The sequence below is a fragment of the Cimex lectularius genome, unplaced genomic scaffold, assembly GCF_000648675.2.
Source record: "Cimex lectularius strain Harlan isolate CLEC.00 unplaced genomic scaffold, Clec_2.1 scaffold5, whole genome shotgun sequence".
NCBI lineage: Eukaryota > Metazoa > Arthropoda > Insecta > Hemiptera > Cimicidae > Cimex > Cimex lectularius.
This window is the reverse complement of record NW_019392993.1, coordinates 2194350-2206736: the sequence shown is the minus strand read 5'-3', so window position 1 is coordinate 2206736 and position 12387 is coordinate 2194350.

Genomic DNA, 12387 nt, shown 5'->3' with positions numbered 1-12387 from the left:
CAGCAAAAATGAAAGACATAATTACTAACCAAATAAGGCAGAGGAAACAAAATAAAGCTGAAGGACTATTGAAACTACAATAATTAGGTACATATTTAATGAAAATAATGCTCTTTGTAAATATATAATAAGACTAGAGTGCAAGAATTAGTTGAACCAGTAAATGAAGTAAATTGTAATAATTTTGTATAGTATAAAATATAAAAGCATTCAACTAAGGTTGTAGGATAAGGTTTTTCATAGATTGCACAGAACTATTGAAGAAGTCAATGCTATTGCAGATGTTGTTTCTCTTGATCATCATTCTGTGTAGAGGAGAGGAGAGCATGTAGTTAGAGCTTTGGAATTCAATATAAAATAATTTATAGGTTTTAAGAGAGTACGAAGGGACACGTTGCTGTAGTTGAGAGAGGAGATAAGGACTATTAATGATATTGTTTAATAATTTAAATACAAAAACAATATCAAAGTAATCCCTTCTTAGTGCCAGTTCGAAAAGTTTAAATTCAGAGCGGATTCCGGGATAGGCAGAATTCGGAGGAAGATTGAGTTTGTAGGAAAGTTTTTTTAAAAATTTGTTTTGTACAGATTGAAGAATTTTTTGATAATTTAGATAGAATGGGTTCCAAACAGCGTAGCCCATTCTAGTATGGGTTGTACTAAAGTTGTATAAAGATGGACAAAACATAGAGGATTTTTAAATTCATAGGTGTTTCGGAGCTTGAAACCTAGCATCTTCATAGATCTATTTTTTATTGAAGAAATATGTTCTTTAAACTTGAGCTTTTGATCAAAAAGTACACCAAGATCCTTTACGACCTCAACTCGCGTTAAAAGAGCATCATGGAGAGTATAGAGATAAATAAAAGGTTGTTTCTTATGAGAGAATGTAATTGTGTAGCATTTGGAAACATTAAGAGCAAGTTTGTTATTAGAGCACCAGGTTTAGCACATTATTGATAGAATTTTGTAATTGTAAGCAATCGGAAGGGGAAGTGATTATGGAATAGATTTTCAAATCATCAGCAAATAATAAAAATTGAGCAGAAGGAAGAAAGTTTCGTTAAGAAGTTTAATAGGAAGTACATTTTGTTTCGCAACAAGTTGTTGCGTCAATTGTCATCTGCGACAGAGGATCAGATCAATCAATCATCAGATCAATATCAGCCTACAAGGAGTAGTCAATTTGATAAAAACAACATGCTACAATTATTTTGGTATGATGTGGGATCAAACACATAAACATATATGAGCTATATCAAGCAAGCCTACATACTTTTACTGTTCGAAATGGATAGACACATGATTCTACACATCCACCTTGCAGTACTTAGAAGACCTGCCCATGTTTCACTTATGTTATAAAGGAATTATTCAGAAATCGTGAGATGCGGTCTGGTGTGATGTAGGTTTCAGAAAAACATTTTCTTTATCGTGCCAACGTTTCGATATTTATTGAGATCATCTTCAGGCCTCAGTGTTTGTCTTCTGTGTAATTGTGCCATTACCCGTGAGAGTGCCCGTTGGCACGATAAAGAAAATGTTTTTCTGAATCCTACTTCACACCAGACCGCATCTCACGATTTCTGAATAATTATCGATTAACGGACACTAATCACCACATATGTTATTAAGTTTGATTTCAAACACATTAAATTTGTCAATACTTAGTCTTAACTGGACCAAATTTTTGTACTTAAATAAAAATTTGATCGTTACTGAACAGTTTGGTAAGATGGTTTCGGCATTATGCATCTTCAGTGGGTCAGTGTAATTTACCGAAAGAATAATTTATGAATCGGCCGAAAGAACGATAACGACTAATATCAGGTTTATCACCCCGCAGAATACACTGTGCAATCTTAAATAAATGAATATTAATATTCCGAGAATGCTCGGCGGAGAGTGGGGTGTCCGTCGTATTTGCCACACTAGCGGTTTTGGGTTCGAATCCCGGCATAGCGCATGGTTTTTTAATTGACAATGGTAACAAAAATATGTTGGACCCTCGTCTGCGAACCCCATCGGGCAATAGGACGATAAACACTTTAATATGAGAGGGATTACTTTACTTTTACTCTTATATATACTTCTGACAATCATTAGCAATAAGGGCTTAAAGAACCATTAGAGTTAAAAAAAAAATCATTAGAAATAAATAAACTATAACTATAAATGTTCGGGCATTATGCTGACCCTTTACAATTAAGAACTTTGACGAATGAAAAGTAATCACAGAATTTTCAGTTACATACCTTGCTCTTTCAAACTCAAGAGCGGTTTTAAGCTGTTATGCTTGTTGGAGGCGGTGAACGATACCAATTTCTTTTATTGTTGTAATCCCGACATCCTCCAAGTAACGGGTGACAACTCGAGCTACGTGCCGGTCGAGTAGTATTATGTATTAACACAAGTTACTCCAATAAATAGACACACATCTACCAAAAGAATTTCCTCACCTAGTACACTCAAAAGAACCATTCTGTATGATAATAATCAGTTCGGTAAGGGCATGGACGTTGATCCCACCCCGTACCATAACTGACACTATTTAAAAGCTGTGACTCAAGCATGGCACACGAAGCAAAGAGTTTTCCACGTCTGCACACACGGTCACCTGATTACCAAAAACAAAATCGGCATTCATCTGTGAAGAGAGCAGCCCCTCCAAGCGTGATGCTGATTTGCGAGTACTCGCCTTTCTACTCGACGACTCTCCAGTAGTAGAGAACCCGATGCGGGATGACTAGAGACTAAGCTATTATCACGAAGCATTCCGATGACTTTTTTTTTATAGCTCACCCTTATATTGCGAACTGTTCGGATTCGACTATCTGTCAAGCAAGCCGTTCGGTAGTGCAGTAAGAGCAATAAAACAATCGTCTCTAGCCGTTGTACATCGCGATCGATTACTACCTTTTTTAGATCGAGACTTCCGAGGCCCATCAAGGATGGAGATCTCGGCACACCCAGGATTTGGGATACGTAACGGTCCGTCGTTGAACATCTGCCCAGGCGAAATCTTTTCGCCTTAAACCAATGCTTTTAAGAAAAAAATTGTCTACTCAAATTTATTGCTTCAACAAAGAAAATAATTTAAAAAACCAATTAATTCATTCCGAAAGTTGGCTCTGGAAAGGATGAAATTGAACTGTTTTTCTTTATTCTTAATGTAAATTATGTAAAAGAATTAGTAACACTCTGTAAAGGTAAGACAACAAATTATTAGTTTTGTTTAAGTTTTTAATTGTTAATTGTGTTTACGTTTTAAGTCAAGTAGTAATTTTTATACCTAGTTATTATGGAAAATAAACAATTAAATTCAAGTGTCCGGTTTTTTCTTTGAGAGTTTATTATTTAATTTATATCATTTTATACTCTTATGTTTTAAAGAGTAGGCCTATATTTTTTAATCTTGGAAATATAGTTCAAAATCTAATAGGAAGTGTTAAAAGTCGGCCTGAATTAATCGGCTGTATTTAACTTGTAAATTAGTGCGCTATTTATTAGTTTTAAAGCGCTATTAAGCATAGATAACCCTCTTTCGGGACAGGTGGAAAGAAAAAACTGATTTCTTATTCTATGAATAAAGTTCTTCAAAGAAGAGATAGCGGAATCGCAGTTTCGAAAACCGTAGCAGGTGGGATCCTGCGTCGGCTAGTGAAACATTAGTTTTAATAGTGTTTTGACTTCATTGGAAGTATAAGTTATGGCCCTTTAAAACTGCAGGTGCCTGACACGTGCTACCGTTTAAAAGGATTTTAGATTTTGTCTTGAGATTTATCAACAATAGTACAAATTTTGTTTGAAAGATACAAGGCACGGAAGTTCAAAAGAGGCTGTTCTTGTTCTTCAAAACAAAAAAAATTTTTAAACGAGGGTTCTCAATAGCATAGTTTATATCAGCCCACCGTTTTTTAATAAAAGCCCATTTGTAAGTATGTCGGGTTCGAATGCAGGGCCACTGGATTCGAACCCGGGACCTTTACCCCCCTACGCCCCTCATAATTCTTCTTCAAGTTATCATCGAGCCCAAGAATGACATTGGCAAGGCAGTGACGCCATAGAAACTTGTACAATTCAATTCGAGAGACAATTTTCAACTTGAGTCGACCCGATTTCGAAGGACGTACTTTTGCACGCTGGTTTGAAAGATAATTGTTCTAATTACGAGAAATGAGTTCTAAATTTATTACGTGACGTTTGTATGGTACTTAGAACCAATTGGCCTCTGTGCAAACACACGTAGAAAAGTTCCACGACATTCTGTAAAACTCGACGTGGATTTTTTTCTAAAATGATTTAAAAACTATGGTAATACAAACATTTATTAGAAACAATAAAATGATAATAACAATTAAAGCATTACAGGCATGCTTTGACAACCGTCAGCCTAGAGTTGCTAATCTGAAATTAACTGAAACGCAATTACTAAAAAAATTAACTTTTAAAAATAAACATTATTACCCATTGTTTATTATTAAATTATAAGGCTCAAAATAGAAAAAATATATTAGGCTTAAATGTTTTGTAACTTTTATACATATCCTAAGGATATAGGATCTAAAATGTGATAATTATTTAGTTCCATCCTTTTCAGCTTTATTTTGCAAAACTTGACATTATGCGTTTAATTATACGAATTCGATTTTTATTGCCCGTAATTGCACAATTAAACTATTTTTTTCCAATTTATTTGGCAATAAATTTACACATGAATTTTGACTTCAGTGCACTTCACAAACTTAAGAACCTCTTCGCATCTTTGGGGGCGCAGGAATCTTTACTGAAGTTGTACAGTTGAGTTCATCACCAGTCGTTAATCAGTCCTAACTGAGGATTGTTTTCTAAAGACTAGTATTACGTGATGTAAATTATCGGTGATACCACTCCGTTGATGCATTCCTGATTTTATAGACGATAGTGTAGGCGATGATTCATTCCATTTCCATGAATAATATTATATTCTTCTCTCGAAAAGTTAAGACTTTTAAACCAATGTGTGATTCTTATGAGATGTCAAATGGTTTTATGTCGGATAGCTTAAGGAGAGGAACATACGTCAGTACTTCAGGAAGTTATTCTGTCAAATGAAAAGTAATATGAAGTAAACATAAAGATTCTTTGACGTTTGAGAAATTATGTACATGTGTTTACTAATGTAAACTACTAATTATGTACATTAATAGCAACTTTTCTAAGAGCGCCATATCTGTCAGTATGTACAGAACCAAGGAACTTTAACTTAAACTTTAGGCAGAACTTTGGCAACTCGTCAAAATTTATCCTTTTTTATTTATCTTAAAAATTTAAGTGATATTGTGTTTTCTTTGTTTAATAAAAAAATGAATCTCAATGGATTTTCGATGCTCTTTCAATTGAAGTAATCAAATTTACAGTAGGGTTAGCATTTTATAAGATTCGAGAAATTTTACACAGGGTGTCATTTTTAGATCGCTAATTTTCTCTTGAACCAATGACGCTGTATATAAAAAAAACCGTGTTTAATATTTGTTAGTGTAGTTTTAAATTTTTAACTTTTTTTTGGAGAAAAATTATGCAGGGTACGTCAGGCCTAGTTCGAGATCAAAATTTGTTACGCTGAAAACAATGGTGGAATCGGATTTTAAATTGGTCAAAAAATGACAAAGTTATGGCAAAAAGAACCGGCAGCGTAATATCGACGAGGAGCTGAATATTTTACTGTATGTTTGCGAAAATTCAAATACCTCTCTCCGAAATGTTGGAAGTGTTTTAGGTTTATCAAAAAATAAAATTAGAGGTGTACTCCGAGCTTACAATTTTAAGCCGTTTCGCTTTCATCTCGTCCAGGGACTTCGGGACTCTGTTTATGACAGGCGTCGAACGTTCCTTGCTCGAATGTCGATTTGGGAGGCTAAAGAAAACGTTCTTCCATACATGCTATGTATAAATCCAAGTTCACCTCTAATGGCGTACTGAACCGTTGGAATATTCGAACATGGACAGAGGAAAATCCGAGAATTTCATTCACTCTTGTCATCATCAGGTGGTTCACAGTATCAACGTTGGTGTGGAATAATGTATCAATCAATGTATGGAAATAACTTCTTCCTTATTTCTACGATATTAATTTAAATGGTGCTTGGTTCCTCAATTTTTCGAGGGAGGTTTTAGCAACACAATTAGATATGTTCCTCTGCAACAACGACAAAGAATGGTTCTCCAGCTTGATGGACGCCTCGCACAAAATTCCTTGCAGGTGAGACGTTATTTGAATCGTCACTTCCGGGATAGGTGGATAGGACCTCATGGCCCGATCTGTTTGGTCACCCGATTTAGCTCCACTTGACTATTTTCTATGGGGCATTTCAAAAACAGGTTGACACACCAAACTACGCCAGTCATAATCCTGCAACCTCAGTTGAAGAACAGCGGCAAATGATAGAAAATGCTTGTCAATCCATCTTCCCTGACTTTCGCTCTGAGCACCGGTGAAGATGGTTAAAAAGAGCAAACCTTTGCATCTTTATGCAAGGCAGGCAGTTCGAACATGAACTGTCATTAATAATTAACAAACCAAATGACTGTTTTTTTGCCATAACTTTGTAATTTCTTGACCAATCCTATTGCACATTATTTTCAAATGTGCTTTAAAATGATGTGTCCGGATGTTTAGGGTCGTATTTGAAATTTTGAAGTTGAACTGGGCCTGAGGAACCCTGTATAATTTTGTTCCGAAAAAAGGTAAAAATATGAAACTAGACTAAAAAAATATTAAAAACTTTTTTTTATAGCGTCATTGGTCCACAGAAATTTAGCCAGGCCATCTAAGGACACCCTGCAGTATAAAGTTGCGAAAGGTTGAAATAACCTGAAAAATGAAATAATTGAAATATTTGAAATACAATTGAGAATCAGGATTTGACCAAAAAGCGCTTTTTAGTCCAATTTATTAATCTGCTCACGAAACATCCTGTATATGATGGTTGCCAGTCAGTTTGATTGTAGGTATGTTGAATAGTCCAGACAGATCTGGATATGGTACTGATGTGAACAAGTACAATTTTATGAAAGTGTTAACAGTTAATTTCAAAAATATGTAATTACATAAAATAAAGTTTAAATATGTTAATAACTTTTTTTCATTTTAAAACTTTTATGAGGCTTAAATATTGACCAATCTTGAGTTATTTCACATCGGCGAAAAAATAAAAGTATTTATCAAGGCTAGTTAAATTTTGCACATTTAATGTTGTGACTTAAAATGGGTTATTGCATGTTTCAGGTTTTAAATGCATGTTTTTTCCATATTTGGTCTTTTTTCCTAGATAAAAATCTGATCTGGCAGTTTTTATCTGTAGTTTTCAACCAAATTCAACGTGGAAATCCTTCTCAAATGATCCTTATGCCAAAACAAAAAATTATAAACTTCCCGTTTCGTCAGACTTGTTGCAATACATGATATTATCATACAGGATTGGTAAAAATTAATCTCAAAATACACATAATACCATGTATCTGTTACATTCACAACTGGTTTTACGTTCGCTGTATTATTTAGTGACTGTTAACTAACAGAACCACGAGGGGGGGGAGAATCTTCGGTAAAGCTATCTAATTAACTAAAATTGCCAAACCGTGATTGCCGAATTCAAGCAATCGCTATCCCAACACATTTTATAATAATTATTATTATTAACATAAAAAACATCAGTGATTAAAGCTACGGCTCCAGTTTGAAACGAGGAGAGCACGCACATTTTCCGCTAGCATTCTTCGCAGAAGTCCCTGATATAAATTAAATTTTTTTTCCGGATAAGCCAACTTTTTTCCTTCAAATTAATGAAAATCTAATTGTAAGTTTAAAGTGAGCAAGCAGTTAATAATCTCTGTATTAACATATTCAAATATAATATTATAGATTTCTTTCTTTATCCCATACGCTAGACATACTCATTGAGTCATTGAAACCGTCTGAGGGTTATTTTACAACAAAAAACAAAACAATAATCTTGATGGAAATAAAGGTAAATAAAAATGATAATGAAATGCAAATAGAATAAAATTGAAATAAAAAATTAAACTTTTGCAGTTCATGTCGGGAGACGTGGTTGTAGAAGTCCTTCAACCTGATGATGAGCTAAAGGGCTCGAAATCCGGATCATTGCAAAACAACTTACTGTGAGTAGGAACTATCTTTTTAAAAAGGATTAAAAATTAAATTTTCTATATATCTATAGACAAGTCTAAGTACACAAAATAAAATTACATTGAAAACATTTTAATAAAATAGTCAATAAAAAAATTACTTATTTAATACTTTTTAAAAGGATAGTTCCTACTCACAGTAAGTTGTTTTGCAACGATTCGGATTTCGAGCCTTTTAGCTCATCATCAGGTTGAAGGACTTCTACNTTGGCACGATAAAGAAAATGTTTTTCTGAAACTTACATCACACCAGACCGCATCTCACGATTTCTAAATAAATATCGATTAACGATCACTAATCACCACACATTAAATATTATTTTATTAAAGTTATGCAGAGCAAATTACTCTCTTTCTTTTCTTTAAAATGTTGTTCTAATGACCGAGTTAGGGTTAAGGTACTCAAGTATTTATATTTGTTAACTATTTGTTCTGATTCTGTTTTGAGAAACCATCTCTTCTGTCTAGAAGATCTTCCTTCGATCCTGAACACTAGAATTTTTGACTTTTTTCAGGTTTACTTCCAAATTCCTGGTTCCGCAATAATTTTCTAAGTGTGTCATCATTTTTTGTGGACTATTTTTACCTGACGCCAAAAGAACTAAATCATCCGCATACGCTGACATGTTAATCCGATTAGTCCATTATGACACCATACGTAGGAGGAGAATCCAGTATAAAGATTTTTTTATGCAATTGGCCATTTTAGTGGAAACCTCTAACTCATATAATTTATAGAACAGAGAATGACGGTCGGTGCGGTCCAATGCAGCACTTAAGCGGGGAACACACTACTCGATACAACGCTATGCGACGCAAATCCAAAGTTCAATTTTCCATAAGATTGTATTACCCCCCGATGCCATGCAACGCTACCCTACCACCACTGTCCAGATCTTCGTCGGGTAGCATCGAGTACATTCGAAGACAAAAGAACCGGACACTCATTTTTTTTTCTTTTTTGACTGGGGCTTCCGACATCTAGGTCATTTCAGCCCCCAACTAAGTCTATATTCTATTTACCCTTTCAAACACTACATTCATACAAATAAATGCATTCAAACACATAAATACATCCATACAGTACACTCATTCCGTTTGGTACCTTTGAGTACTTATACTCAAACTAATCTAGATTGGGGTCGGCGGAGTACTTTTATAAATATTCCGCCATCGACCCCGAACACACACTCATACGCTCTCAACGTTCGAGGGGCGATGATGACGTTATATTTCACCCTCACCCCTCGCCATTCACGCTAATAAATACATGCACTCAGACAAAACATATACACACAACATACTTTTATTCAAACTATATGTATTACAGCATACTTATTTTAATATAAACCAAATTAACCGAGATCAAAAATTCATTAGTTTTTATTATAAAAAAATTAATGATTTGGTAGAAAATTGATCAAAAACACCGGAATACTATTTTTTGATATAATGAATTTAACTAACAATTTATTACACGGTTTTGCTCATAAAATTACACCGTTTTCTATGAGTATTGTCAGAACAGGACACTCATATTTTTTGTAGTTTATGTAAACCAAATTAAACGAGATCAAAAATTCATGAGGTTTTATAAAAATTATTTAATTATGATGGTTAGGAAGAAAATTTATCAAAACATTGGAATAACTTTATTTAAAACAATTAAGTTTAACAAACAATTTATTACATGGTTTTGCTCATAAAAGTTAACTAAAATTTATTACAAGGTTTTGTTCAAAATAGTGCATTAAGACCGAAAGAGGCGTTGCGATTGTGATACTGATTTATGATACACGCTGTTTGACTGACTGTACGTGGCGTGCGCTTGACGTCGCATAGATGTGCACACCCTACCAAAACGTGACAAGGCGTCGGGTCGCATCGAGTAGCGTCGCATGGCGTTGCATCTGGTAAGTGTGTTCCCGGCTTAAGACCTACAAAGAAGGCTACCTTGGCTACCTTTTGTCGCTTAGAACTCAATTTTATTTTAATTAAGCCTATCAATGTACCAATTTTATCACTAGTAGATATTCCCCATGTTGTTCAAACCACATATAAGGCCTATCAAGCAACATTCCTGTGAACAACTTTCCTTCCGTATTGGAGAAAGAAATCCCTCTGCAGTTACATACCTCGCTCATTGGGGCCTTTCTTGTGTATAGGAAAGATGATTGAATTTTTAAAACTTAATGGGACTTTTCCGAATACATACATTTTATTAAAATAAACAACAAACGTAATTACCTTAGTTTAGTACCTCGGGGGAGTTTTTACACAATTCATGTGTTTCTCTGTCTGAGCCGGGTAGTTTTCCTGGACAGTAATAAATCTAAGAACTGAAAGGTCCCATCCATAATATCATCAACTATGTAGGAATCAGGGATGTCGATTGAAGTAAGTTGTTCATTCCCTGGCCGATATGTTTTTAGTCTAAGCAAAATTCATTAAATTTAAAATTCTTCACTACACTCTAAAATTCCTTAGAAGCTATGAAGAAGTTATGATTTCGTTATTTACGATTAATAACCGTACGTTGAGTATTAATATAAGAATGGGCAAATAACTATATTAAAACGGTCCTCCACAGTCATTCCGAAGAATATCGCTAGAATTTTTTTTTAAAGTTTAGAAAAGACCAGTCGCCCGTTGGAAATCTCATCCTTTAATTGACACACAAGCAAGGCTAACCCCTTACAAACACTCACACGAATAATTATTCGAAATGGAGACAATTAGAGACATGTAAGGCCTTGGATCACGCCAGTGCAGTCACCAATTATGTACATGTTAACTGGGTTAGCTTGATTACCGGGCACCGCCGACGGCCAGAATCAAAACCGCGTGAAAACAGAATGACAATCTTTTTAAGAAAGTAAAGTCAAATTAGGAATTAGTTTGATCGAAGTATTTTATATGCGTAATTCATTCGGAGTTTACATAACGTGGCAAGACAGTTTTGTGATTGAAAGAATTAATTGTAGAGAAATTATTATTTTAAAGTAATATTGGGCTGTCCGGAAAATAATGCAGCTTTATGATTATAAAAACAAAACCAATTAAATGATTTTAAACATTTTTTATTAATTAAAATACCTGCATCACTCTCAATACTCTTCTCCCAACGTGATGGCAACTTCTCTAGGAACTCTGAATAGGATTTTGAGTCTTTATTATTAATCAATTATGCCACTACTCCAAAATACAATGCTAGTAAAAAGTACAAGGTACTGATACAAGAACGGAAAGAATGGGCCAAAGGAACACCTCTAAATGCAAACTCCTACTGGTATACTGACGGCTCCAAAAGCGACAAGGGCACGGGAGCTGAAGTCTTCGGGAGTTCTTTGGGAACGAACGGACAGTAAACCTAGGTAAATATACCACGGTTTTCCAGTTCATAGAGATTGAACACTGTGCTAGAGAACTAAAAAGGCTAAGAATACATTCCCGGAAGATGGCTATTTCCTCTAGTCAGGTAGCCTCGTGCGAGGTGAAGGAAAAGAGTGTTTGGAAATGCATGGAGGCCCTGACGGAAGTCGGTGACACTAATGACCTGACCCTGGGCACTCGGGGCGTAGAGGTAACGAAAAAGTTGACATGATGGCCAAAGAGGGGGCCAACATGGACTCTCTGGGTCCTGAATCCTTCAGTGGCTTAGCATCCTGCCACAAAAGAGGATACATCTTAAAATGGATCCTTAATGAGTCCAAAACCAAGTGGAACACACATGTATGAGGCACGCGACGAGATTCATAGTAGGACCGCTTAGAATTAAGAAAGAATTACTGGAAGCAACCGAAGTAGGTTTCTGGTTGGACTCCTGACAGGACATTGCCAGTTAAGAAAGCACATGCACCGGATAGGAGTACAGACAGAAGAAACTCTGTGCAGATACTGCCAGGAAGAGGAGGAAACCGCAGAACACATTCTATGTTTCTGTGAAGGTCTACTTAGGTGCAAGTGCTTGCAACTAGGACAAGAAAAACCGCAAGCAAGATCGTACATGAAGGAACCGCTGGCAAAGCTATGGAGGCTGGCTAATAGCCTGAAGCTGGCCAGTGAGTTATAAAAAACAGGGAAATCTAGTCAGGTCGAGGTGCAGAAGGCCTTGTGGACGCCTCTTTTATCCCTATCCCTATTAACCAATTTTGTAAATCCATTTTCTAACGACCTTTGATAAAACATTGTCCAGGT